This window comes from Sciurus carolinensis, chromosome 5 (assembly GCF_902686445.1).
Source record: "Sciurus carolinensis chromosome 5, mSciCar1.2, whole genome shotgun sequence".
NCBI classification, from domain to species: Eukaryota; Metazoa; Chordata; class Mammalia; order Rodentia; family Sciuridae; genus Sciurus; species Sciurus carolinensis.
In genome coordinates this window covers 22,854,674-22,868,462 of record NC_062217.1, presented here as the reverse complement: position 1 = coordinate 22,868,462, position 13,789 = coordinate 22,854,674, and the positions used below count along the sequence as shown (strand labels likewise).

At 36.0% G+C, this 13,789-nt stretch overlaps 1 pseudogene; it reads left to right on the top strand.

Moving 5' to 3' along the window:
• The first annotated feature begins 2,249 nt into the window (after positions 1-2,249).
• Positions 2,250-3,489, top strand: LOC124985528 (WD repeat and SOCS box-containing protein 2-like; annotated as a pseudogene).
• Positions 3,490-13,789: the final 10,300 nt, after the last annotated feature.

Here is a 13,789-nt window from a genome sequence, read left to right as displayed (position 1 = left end):
ATCTCTTAAAATATTTTTTACATGCTAAATTCAAAGTATAAAAGTAGTGCAATTAATCAATTTATAGGAATATTCTGAATTTTTAAAGAGATAATGTATGGAAAAATGCTTTAAAAGTACAAAGAGCTACATACAATGTTAAGGACTTACTATAAGAGTCATATTTTTCTATGACCAGTGCATTACCATCAGATTCAGATACAGATATACAATGTGCAAGACTTGGTGCAATTAAAAATGTGGGATCTGTGTGCTCAAAAGGAAGAGGAAATTGCCATTAAAATGTTGCAAAAATTTGAAATGTATTTTTCTTTTCATCCAGTCTGTCAACTTGTCATTTCAATTTTTCTTGTTGTTATTGTTATTATTTTATGTCTTGTTTCTTTGGCTGTGGATACTCACAAGTCTATTGTAGACCCAAACAGGTGCAGAGTGGCCCTAAATTGTAATTTTCTATTGGGACACAGTACCACAATCATAGTAGGAAAGAAGCTCATGCCACCAAATTCTCCTCTGTAAACCTTTGGCACTGCCAGCCCAGAGTTTGGATGGTGGAGGTGCTGGAGTGATCCCACAAGAGGTTCTTGGTCATATGTGACCCATTTCAACCTTCCCTGGGCCCACAATAATTCCCAATAGATGCAAAAAAAAAAAAAAAAACAAAAAAAAAAACAAGCCTATTTGCTGTGCTCTTCCTTTACTGCTCTTCTGTCCCTTCTTTCTTTAACCCACTGTTCACCCCTTGGAGGCTACCTGCAGTGGAAGCAATGGCAGAGGAATGGGGGAAGAGTTTGGGAAGCAATGTGGCATCCAGGGAACAGCCAGAACCAATTCTGCACAGTCAAGGAGAAGCAGTAGGTAAGAGGGTGTGTGGCAAAGCAACCCATGCACATTATATGGTTTCAACATTACTTCAAAATCACAAATTAAAGATAAAATTATGAAGAATTCCATAACAGTGATCCCCAACTCTGAAATTTCCATAAAGAAAATTGTTTAGATACAGAGTTCTTTGCATTTGTAATGGTCTCACATCTGTGGAGCCATCCTTAACTACATTAAATGCAAGATGTCAAAACCATAGGATTGAGCTCTGCAATGAAAATGAGCTGGTATCTATGCATTGATCAATAACGTTAACTTTTCAATGTTTGATATTCCAGAGTACTTAAATCTCATTCAGTTTTGTTTAAAATAAGTACTAAAAAGGGTCCAAGAAATTAAATTGTTTTTTATTATTCTTATTAATGGGATATTAGCACTTCTAATTGTAATAGGAGTCTTGCCTAGTTAGATTAAGATTATCTAACTTGCAGTAACCAGAATATTGTATTATACTCTAAGTTTGCACTTTTGGAAATATTTATAATTAATAGTAATACACCAACAATCATTTAGAAGAATCTAATAATATTAGTCACCCTGTTTTCTATTGGTTTAAGTGAATTTTTTTACATTATGGTAAAAAAAGAGTGGTTTATTGTACCCTCAGAATATTTTAATCATGTTTAGTATCATTTAGGTTTGATAATATAGTTTACCATTTATTAGTTTTTTTTTTTTTTTTACAAATTTTAGGTGTGATTTATTCCTAGTATATGCATAATCATATTTTATCATCTTACCAACAACTCCATGAATAGTAATAACAAAGAGATTTTCAACAAAATCGTTCTGTATGGAAAATTCTTGCTAATTTTTCTCAGACTCAAGTCTTGAAGCAATTTTATTCAAATCACACAAATATACGTACATCATAGTGCAGCAGTAAGAAGTGCTTTATTCTCATAGTCTCATTTTATTTTATTTTAAATTTTGTTCTTTTTTTGTTCTAACTAGTTATACATGACAGTAGAATGCATTTTGACATGTCACACATAAATGGAGCATAACTTCTCATTCTTTTGGTTGCACATGATATAGAGTTAACACAGTTCATGCAATCATATATCTGGTCTAGAATGGATAACTGTTATACAGCGAAACAGAATTATTAGCTAGAATTTATCAGATCTTAATGTGTGACCAATTTGAAATGAGTTTTGAAATACATTTAACAAGTGACTCTAACAAAAATAAGTCATGGAAACCTAGTGTAGGCCCCCTACCCTTCAGTCCCCACCCCTGTGTGTCCCTGCCCGCGCCCGCCGCCACGTGACTGACGTAATGGGAAGAGCTGAAGACCTCTTGGGTGGAGGCCGGCGCTGCAGAGGTGGGGCGGGGCGGGGCGGGGCCGGGGCGGGGCCGGCATGAGGGCCGGCCTGCAGCGTGAGGTGTGCGCGTCCTCCAAGGAGGCCGGAGAGGAACCGCTGCTACTGGCCAAATTCAAGCCTGGGCGCCCCTACCAGTTTTATTGGAAGTCGAGCTGTGAGACCTGGAGTGTCTCCTTCTCCCCAGATGGCTCCTGGTTTGCCTGGTCTCAAGGACACTGCATCGTCAAGCTGATCCCCTGGCCACTAGAGGAGCGGTTCATCCCTAAAGGGTTTGAAGCCAAAAGTCGAAGCAGCAAAAATGATACAAAAGGACGAGGGAGTCCAAAGGAGAAGACACTGGACTGTGGTCAGATTGTTTGGGCTTTGGCCTTCAGCCCGTGGCCTTCTCCACCCAGCAGGAAGCTCGGGGCACGCCACCATCCCCAAGTGCCAGACATCTCTTGCTTGATCCTTGCTACAGGGCTCAATGATGGACAGATCAAGATTGGGAGGTGCAGACAGGGCTCCTGCTTTTGAATCTTTCTGGCCACCAAGAAGTTGTGAGAGATCTGAGCTTCACACCTAGTGGTAGTTTGATTTTTTGATCTCTGCATCATGGGCCAAGACTCTTCGCATCTGGGACCTGAATAAACACGGTAAACAGATTCAGGTGTTATCGGGCCACCTACGGTGGGTTTACTGCTGCTTCATCTCCCCCGACTGCAGTAGGCTGTGCTCTGCAGCTGGAGAGAAGTCGGTCTTTCTATGGAGCACAAATCCGGAAGCTAGAAGGCCCCCAAAGCAGTGTTGTTTCTTGTGACTTCTCCCCAGACTCTGCCTTGCTTATCACAACTTCTTATGATACCAACGTGATTATGTGAGATCCCTTCATGGGCGAGAGGCTGATGTCACTCCACCACACCCAGCTGGAGCCTGCCATGGATGACAGTGATGTCCACATGAGCTCACTGAGATCCGTGTGCTTCTCTCCTGAAGGCCTGTACCTTGCCACAGTGGCAGACGACAGGCTCCTCAGGATCTGGGCCCTGGAGCTGAAGGCTCCCGTTGCATTTGCTCCCATGACCAATGGGCTTTGCTGCACGTTCTTTCCACATGGTGGAGTTATTGCCACAGGGACAAGAGATGGCCATGTCCAGTTCTGGGCTGCTTCTAGAGTTCTATCCTCACTGAAGCACTTATGCCGGAAAGCCCTTCGAAGTTTCCTGACAACTTACCAAGTCCTAGCACTGCCAATCCCCCCGAAATGAAAGATTTCCTCACATACAGGACTTCCTAAGCAATGCTGCACATCTCATTTTCTTTGTAGCAGAATAAATCTTCCAGGCAAAGGAACAGCTGGAATGATAGGCCAAACATCTGTTCTTAGACTGAAATAGAAGTTCTTTGGGATTGTGAATAGAATGTAGCCAACTAGACTCCAGTGGACTAGTCATGGATCTCTTCCTCCATGGCACGTGCAGGTCCATCTTAGAGGAGGAAGCCCCATTTCTGCAGTGACAGCCTTACGGTAACTCATCAGTCCACTGTGATCAGCAGCTGTGGAGCTCATTCTAGTCATTTTGATTCAAAGTGCAGTTACTGATGTTTTGACGATGAGAGTAGGCATCCAGAGCCTCTCCTCATCGGTGGCAAAGTTCCTGTGCCGACATCCTTGTTCCCAGTGCAGTGGTGGCATGGTTTGATGTCCCCTCCTGCTATGCTCAGAGCTGCTTTGATGTTGGTAAGTACATTGCTCAGCTCCCTCTGACCAGCGGGATAGGCCATGCAGCCTTTGGTGTACGGTGTTCCCCAGTGACAGGTAGATCAGAGGCTGTGCTCCTGACTGATAACAGACACTATTATTGGCTGTTTTTTCTTTTTAAAATGGTGCGCATGTGCAGGAGATGAGAAATTCGTATGTCAGATTATGAGGATGTGTTCCTAAATGCATGACTGTTCAAATGGTTACTGAGTTGTCAGTTGTTGGCCATTTATTAGCATTATGTTTATTTGTATTTTCTAAACAGATGTTAAGGTACAACTGTTTCTTTCTCCATTGTATCTAAACAGCAGAGTACTTAATGGAACAATTGTGAGGAGTGTCCTAGTCGTTTAAAGACTCGGTGTTGTCATCACTTCAGCTTATACTCTTATGTACATCTGTCTTTGCTGCTTGACCTCATTGGGTTCATTAGTCAGTCTCAACTACCCTAAACAAAAACAGCTCCTTAAAAGTACTGTTCTCCTCCAGTGGGATGTACCTATCTAATCAAAACACCTCATTCCTACAAAATCTGCCTTAGGCAAATTTAATATATTTTAAATTATTTTGAAAGAAATGCAACACCTTATTCTTTGGCTTTCTTAATTGATCCTTTGTGTAGGCAGTGTAACAAACAACTTATTGAGAAAGAAGAGGAATCTCCTCTACCACCTTCATTGCTTAAAGAAAAACACATTTCAAAATGAGGCTTTCATTGAAAAAAGAAAACAAAAACAAAAACAAACAAACAAACAAACAAAAAAACCCTAGTATAGAAGGCTAAGGATGTAGTTCAGTTGTAGAGCATTTACCTGAAAGTTATAAGGTCCAGCACCACAAAAACAAACAATAAAAGCCTAGTATATTGTATCCTGGTGGATATTCAGAAGACATCTCATAAATAGTTGATAAATTAGAAAGAAAAAAATGTTAACCTGAAAAGAAGTTAAAATAGGGTAAATAACATCCTTTTTAAGTTATTTTATATATGTATATATATGTGTACATATATATACACATGATGATGACAACTGTGAACTAAAAATTTGTTCACTTCATTTCCTAAACATTCAGCAATAACATTTGTGAGAAGAGTGTTTTTCTATTAAGAAATTTAAAATTCCATCCAATTCCCATAAAGAATTAAACACAAAGTTACTACTCTTACTATTTTCATTATTTTAATTATGAAGTATAATTGAATAGTGGAAAGAACATGAGATTTGAATCTGAGATAGATCTGAAACCCTATGCCATCAAAGAGTTTTTCTGTGAGATTTTTACAAGATGCCTAATCTGAGATTTTAATACTTCATCAGTCTCAAACTTCAAACCTTATACTGTTCAAGGTTTTTATGAAAATCAGTTGATCTATGTTTAATAAAAAACACTGATATATGTTTACATATTTTCAGATAAACTTCACTAAATTATTGTGTAATTTTCCCAAGTTAGGGGAAGTACCCATAAAAATATTACCAATAAAAGAAGATCAATAGTCACATAAATTTGGCAGAAAATAATCTTGCCATCCTTCATTTTTCACCAATACTTATTTCTTCCATAAAACTATTGTGACACATATCTCAAAGATGAACAACCTGGCATAGGTACATATTTTCATGCAATATGAGAGAGGGTAGTCAATTTTCTTCATACAGTATCATGGCCTTTTCCATACTGAAAGCTTGGATAAAAATTACTAAATCATACTCTGACTTTGTCCTTGTGCATGTCTCATAATAGAAAGTACTTACTGCTTGGCTCTTATTCTCAAAATGGTCGTTCTGGTAAATTTTAAATCTAACAGAAGTTTAACAGCCAACTTTTGGGAATAAGGTCATTAAATGGTTGATGAATGAAGATTAGATGATAAATATTTGATAAATGAAGAAGCCATCATTTCTATTTTTTATTTTTAATCTAGTGCTATAACAATGCTCTGAAACTCTTTACCTTAAAAATCAAATTAAGCTAAGTAGCTCTATGCCCCAAATCAATTAAGATGTATCTAAACTATTATGTTTATCAAATAGTATTTTTACATATATTTAAACATTTTTATAAACATTTACTGCAGCAATGTATTTTTCTTTATTATTCTATATTAACATCTTATCATCCTTAAAATGATATTTTTATTTTCTACCAAATTTGCCTTTTTTCAATGTTTCAAAATGAATAAAAAAATTCTCCATACACTCAGATGATCATAGATAGCACCAGAATTCATTTTTGGTTCATGCTTTATTTTCTCATACCACAAAATTAAGAATATTAATTATAACTCAAAACATAATCTTTCAATTTGGCCAATATTTCTCCTTTTCTTCTGCTACCTATTGCATCATATCATAGAAACCAACAAATATTCTGAATTATTGCAACATCAATTTACTTGTCCATCCATTTCCAGTTGTGCCATACAGCAACCATAATGCACTTTGCACAAGCATTTGGAATTGTAACTCTCTGGAAAACTTAAATATGTAAATTGACTGCTTCAAACTTTCCTTAGGTTTTCATCGCTTTTAGTATACTTTCCAAATATCTTAACTTGATCCATAAAGAGAATACACACTTCACTCTGAAAACTACCATTTTGATTTCTCCCTTACCTTTACTCACTTGATCAATAACCTCCAGTGGTATTGGTTATTTCTTTTAATTAGTCATTCTCTTCTCCTGTTCTTGCTTCTGCCCCAGCATCTCTCCCTCCTCTTCTACCTTGTTTTTGGCTCAGTGCTTTGCAGAATCTGAACCATAAAGTCTTACTCCATTCTTCATCAGCCTCGCCCCAATGCAATCTTCATAAGAATTAAGGAGTATGATTTAAAAACCTACCTGGCTCTTCAGGTCTGTCCACAGATGATTGCCAAGGCTTTTCTTGGCAGGTCTTGCAGGGATAGCTGCCCTCTCCACACCAGGTAACTTGGTGCAGAGCCAGTGTATTGTAGTTACTGAAGAGAGCTGCTATCATCGACTCAGGTTTCCCTGGCCAGTCCTACTCCTTGGATATTTTTGCTCCTGTCAAGGCACCTCCATTCCCAGAGGTCTTAATATGAGGTGGTGCCAGGCAGAGGTCTTCTGGATGCACCTCTGTTGAGATGCCCTTACAGGAGTGGGTAAGTAGAAGGAAACTAATATGAAAAATAATTTTCTTCATCTGACTCAACATGCAGTACTATTTCATGCTAATACCTACCTCATGGCTTCCTCCTAACCCCTGGGAGTATAATAGTGCAGGAGGTTTTTGTTTGGGCCCCCTCCATGTGTAAGACTCCATCTCTACCCACATCCTCCCGACCCTCAACTTGCATCCTCCTGGTTCATGTGGGAAAATTGCTCAGGGAAAGTAAGAGCTTTCTCTAATTTTGGCCTTTTGCCTGTACTGTCAGAGTTAAGGAATTGGGAAAGGCTTAGCTCTTTCATTGCTGGCCAGTTGGTTCGACCATTCTTAACATTTGGCGGCTCAGCTCTCTCTCTCTTCTAGCTCTACTGAACTCCTAACCAAGATCACACTATTTCTTGAGAAAGGGATTCCCCAGTGGCCTTGCAGCTAACTATTGCACTTAACTTGTATTTATATGTCTCACCGTGTCTCCATATTTGTTAATATGTGCTTCACCCATAATGACAGTTAAAGATTCTGTTAGGTCAATATTTTTTTTCACTGCCAACTGCCTAATCTGGTACCAAATATAGAATATTTTTGAAAAATTAAATGTTGTTTAAGTGTTGAGAAATGTATATTCCTAGGAAGAAATTGGACACCACTGAAAATTCCTTGAAATTGAACAAATAAAAATGCAGAGGTTTAAGTGAACCAGATTGCAAAATGAATGTACTGTTGGCCCAGATAAGAATAACAACTATTTCACTTGTATTGGAACTGCTGTAAACTATGACATTTTCATTTTTCAAGTCATAAAGATCCTTAATTAATGGAAGTAATGAATTCCCCATTACATGCTTAATTTAATATACTCAATACCATATAATCTCAAACAGTATGCCCAGTCTTAAAAGAACAATAGAAGTAGTCAGAAGAAAAAAAAAGTAGTTAAAAGAATACTTGAATTTGAAAGCACATATCTTGCCTCTTATTTGTCCAAAGTAACCATTTGATAACAATAAAATATTGTGTCTCCATGAAGTTTTCCATTATAGTTAACCAAATTGTAGTATTCTATATTGTTCTAATTTAAAAAACACACCTTTAAAATTTTTCAATAATAAAAATCTGGAAAATAAATATTCATCTATGTTATCAACAGGTGTTTTAATCATGTGTGCTAGAAAGTTTTAAAAGCATAATAACAAATCAAAATTTTGAGAATTATAAATCCACATGTAATTTTTTCAAACAATAAAGATTCCATGAACCCTTTACCAAGACAATGCCCTTCTCAATGGAAACGTCTTGCAAAATTAGAGTACAAGGTCACAGCCAGGAGATAGGCATTGATACAGTCAAAATACAGAACATTTCCATCACAAAGATCTCTCCTGTTCTTTTTTTAAAATTTTCTTTTATATATTTTTTAAATTCATTGTACACAAATGGGGTACAACTTTCGTTTTTCTGATTGTATACGGAGTCACACCGTTTGTGTAATCATACATGTACAAAGGGTAATGATGTTTGACTCATTCTATTATCTTTTTATACTCAAACCTTTTGCCTTGTATCCCTAGCTATTTAACTATTGTGAGCAATTAATCGTTTTTCCATTTCTGTATTATCATCTCATTAAGACTGTTACATAAATGGAATCATGTATTATAGGATTGACATTTTCTCTAAACTTTAGACTCAGCCATACTTTTTATATACAAATAGATTTGCCATTTTATTACTGAGTGGTAGTCTATAATGTGGATGTGTGAATCTGTTTGGCTATTCCCCAAAGAAAAGTGTATGCACAAACTTAGAATGATCATCAATAAAGCTAAGATTACATGACCATAACTAATCATAATCAATAAAATAACATACTATTTTGCTAAAATTCAAAGTACCTTTAAGGATAGTGCCTAAAGTTTGTGGATGCCCAATAAATGACATCTTTTTATCTATTTGTTGAATATTTTTAAAATTACAGAGCATGGTAAAGATATTGTCTAATAGACAACTATAGATATATTTGTATGTACACGTCTTTCTGTGACTGTGTGTGTGTGTGTGTGTGTGTGTGTGTATGTGTGGAGAGAGAGAGAGAGAGAGAGAGGAAGAAAGAGAGAGAGAGAGAGCACAGGAGCAGGAACAGAAGAATGAAATAAAAATTTGACCTTATTAGTTTATATTACAGAGTAATTGAATGAATCTACTTTTCTTGAATCTTCCATCAAAGTTCTTACTTGTTTATAAAATCTCAGTGAATTTTAAAAGATAATGATAGATATCATTTTAGAAACAGTGAATGGATTTATAAAATAAGGTCATTTCTTTTAAAATTCTCCTGCACAGTTTCACAGAGTACACTTTGCTTTTAGTTTCATTATGCTTCAATACGGTAATATGTTATTGTCTATTATATGGGATTCACATGAAATATATTTTAACTAGGATGAATTAAGTAAGATTGAAAATAAGCTGCATTTCAAATAAAGTATTATAGTTTAATACAGAAAAATGTTGTATAATTCTGATTGCTTTTACTTAAGAAGCTAAGTGATATTCAAGGAAATTATCTGAAAACACAGACTTCTGAAAAGTGACATTTCCTTTTAAAATATCATAGAACACTAGATTGTTAGGCAACTGCTTCCTACTTTCCCCAGATCTATCCTAGGAAGTGCTGTAAAGGATTGAGTATGTTTTCCTTAACAGAAAATACATATGAAATATTTTCTCCCTCAAGTGATACAGATGCACAAAGATATTCACATTGATAGAGAATTGCTTTTTGGATTATTCATTTTAGTTTTTAGTTTTCATTTTATGGTGCTGTGGATCCAATCTGGTGCCATATGCATACTAGGCACAGGTTCTACCTCTGAGCTACAGTCCCATCTAATAGATAGATACATAAATATGGTGGAAGCAATTGAATCTTGGTGATAATGATAAAGCCTGTAATATTCCTGGAGTTGTACTAATTTAACAGAAAATGTACATTATTCATATCACTAGAACTATCCACAATTAGTTTCAATGTTAGCTAAGACTTCATGTCTCCCAAATGCCAGCTTCTTCACTGCTTCCCCCTAAAACCAAGGTATAAATGTTGATGTGAGACTCAGACCCCAGAGGTGTTGGTGGTACTATGCTATGACTTTCCTCTGCCTCTGATCTCCTGCCACACATGCTATCAAAGCCCAACAACTCAGTCCACATGGGACTATTAAAAAATTATTGAGATCACAAGAAATATTTTCCCATTACATTTTCTACCATTACTGGCATAAAAGTTATTGCTTCTTTGGTGTTTTTAAATTATCCTGGCCATTCCTTAAGTATTATTGCTAATTTTATGATGATTTTAGTTGATCTTCAAGGATATTTTGGGTGACCAAATTATAGAAATTGTGAGATTGTGATTTTTATACCTATATATCTATACCTTTTCGCTGTTCTTCTATTAATAAATAAGATCTCAAAAGGAAGTTAAATACTAGCTGTGATGTGAACATACTTGTTTTTCTTTTTTCTGACTTTTAGTACCTTCATAGAATTTAATCTTTAATATATATCTGCAGTAGATATATATATATATTAGATTAGATATACTTTAGACAAATATGGAATTTACGTTATTTTTAATATTTGTATCTGAGATAGATGAAGACATGTGCTGTTCTAACTATTATGGAACATATTTCTTTGTTGGTTTCATTATCTCCATAAATTAAGGAAAGAACATTACAGTCTATACTACTAACCCATCCTTGCATTTTGGGAATATAACCTACATTACTGGGAACATATTTTCTTTATCAGGAATTTTAATAACAGGAAATTCTGTTAGGTATTTTGAACAACAGTGAACAGTGTGCTGCATTGTGTAGTTCTTGAAATTTCTGGGAGGCCAAGAGTGCTTAATTGTTGCTTCTCAGCTAGTAACAATATAGCCAGGGCATCACCTCACTAGACAACTGTCCTTTGTGGTGAAAATGAATTCCCACTGCTGCCAGAGTCTTTCTGACCTACTTTAGAAATAGATAAAGGGTTCCTCCGCACAATGGTCTGAGATCATCTGTTACCACTGCAACTGACATAGTCTTCCTAAATGCGGTCACCAATTTGCATTGCGTATGTCCACTTTTTTGGTGACTTTCTCTAGTATTTCTGCTTCTCAAAACTCAGGTCATGTGAATTCACTCTGCAGGGTAAGTTTTAAATATAGATATTTTGAATAAATACTCTGTGAGCTAATCTGCAGGAATCAGTAACGGGTCATCCTGTCTCTGATACCTGCGTAGAAACAGTGCAACCACAGATACGTGGACCAACATCACGCTCCTATGTATGTTTCTTTTCTTCTGAATAGTGTTAAGTACAATAGCTCCTTAGGAATGAAAATCCAAGTATTATCAGTTAACACATCTATCTTTGGCAATATGGATATCCCATCTTCTAAAACTCACAATCCAGCCTATAATCTATGAACTTAATAATGAACTTCACCAGCAAGCCCAATCATAGACAGTGAGTGAAATGGGCAGATATTAAATATATAATTGCACATGAAAGCAATCCAAAATAAAATTCTTTGAAAGAACATATGATAACTATTAGAGTTCTTGTTTCTGAATTTAGTCACAAGGATATAAATATTAACTAATTTTTCTGCCTTAGTCAACATCTTCTTTAAGGATTTTTTCCCCATCATGCGTGTATTTCAATGTCTATTTCTGATAGATTATAAACTCTTTTAAACCAGTTCTTATTTGGGTCAAACTAGTTTTTATTTTTATCCCCAGAATGTAGGGCTAGAAAGTGTTTTGTGTTCTTTCATATCATTATAACATGTGGATGGTGTTATTCAGCATCACTTTTGCTTCTAATCAGATTCATTCAGTTCAAACAATCCAATAATTACCATTTCCTTCTCTCTCTCTTCTTTCTTTCTCCCTATCTGTTACTCTATTATTCCAATGACAGAACATTCTTTCTTTCTTGCTCTATGCTCCCTTGTTACAGCAATAGGAGGGTGGAATATAATGTACAAAATGCAGTCCAAACATCCCATTTAACATATTCATTTTTATATCCTTTGACTGATACAATTTCCCATTGGGTAAGAGTCATCAAACTGAATGTTGGGTAAGTTGCCAACAAAACTCAGAGACCATCAAGTACTTTCTGAGTCTGTGAGACACATGGTATATTTAGTTGACTCTTAATTTTGGAGAAGACATTCTGATATGCCCCAGAGAACTCTATACAGGTGGGTCATAGTGGTGGCAGACCTGAAATAATGGATGTGTATCCTAAACTCTAGCGCAAAGATGTTTTAGAAATGCCCCTTATGTACTTCACACTTCCTGCCTAACCAGTTCCACAGAACCCTGTCATTAAGTACTAAATCAGCATGAATTCTCAAATTCCTTATGAATATATTATAGAACAAATCCAAAGAATTGTGACAGTAAAACAAAACAATTAACCTACGGTTCCTACAGTATTAAGGGAAATGAAACTTAGTTTACTGCTATGTGAAAAAACATTTGTCAATCGATAACTGCAAACCATCATCCTAGGGACTGTTTTGACTTTCTCCAGCAAAGGGAATATAAATGGGAATGGCAACTAGTGCAGTTGGCTACACCATCTGATTTGGATTTTGATTCTTTTACAGAATCTAAGCACCATCTGATATCAGAACAGGCCAAACTGGAGTAAAGCTATTGTGTGGGGGATAAAAACCATCACTTCTGAATCCTTCTTGTCTCTATAGTGATACTTACAGTGGCAGGTTCCTCAAGATACAGCATTACTTTCATAGCAGCAGAGATTCTGATACAATCCATCTGGAAACAGGGTGTTTTTAGTGCACATGTGTTTGTAAATTTTGAATGCTCTAAATTTATTTACCTGGTCTAGTTTCTAATGGGAATTATGATAATACTGAGTTTTCAGAACTTGCAACTCTTAATTCTGAGTTTTTCTTTGTCATTAGTTTCTGTGTTAGGCTGAGGCTTTGTTTCTTCAGTGAATACAGAGGACAGGAGGGAGGGTAGTGAAATTGTGAATAAGGAGTTTAATATCCCAGTGAAGTAACCCATGAAACTTTTTAAAAAGGAAAAACATCATCTTTATATAGAGAAAAAAGTCCATTAGTTCTTAAGTGAAACTTAGTTTGGGGTATCAAAATTGCTTCGAGTATTAATAAATTTATTGTTCTAACTATGGGACTCCAAATTTCCTGACTTAATGTTCTAAGTTTCACTTTCCAATTTTGTGAAGCTTTGAATACAACTAGTATAATTAAATAACTCTCAAGCATAAACTCTCTAGAATCAGATTCTTAGTTATGAGAACTCAATTGTTTTAGTTGATAACAGACATTTTGTAGTACTCATTGAAATGTTAATATAAACAGGTCTTGAGTAGAAAACTTGTCTTGAGAATATAGTTGTTTTTCTTTAAAACCTGCAACAGTTAGGCGCCCTTAGGTATCTCAGCCTTTGTATTCCTCATGCTTTGCTGTCAAATTAGTCTATTTCTAGTGCTATTCAGTAATCCAACCTTGCCATTGTTACACCCATCAATCCAGCTGTTCAGGATGTCTTGTTTTCCTGCTGATATGAATCACCAGAATCAATTAGTCTAATGGTAACTGGATGATTACTACTTACAAATACAATGAAGGGGTTAAGAAAACTTATC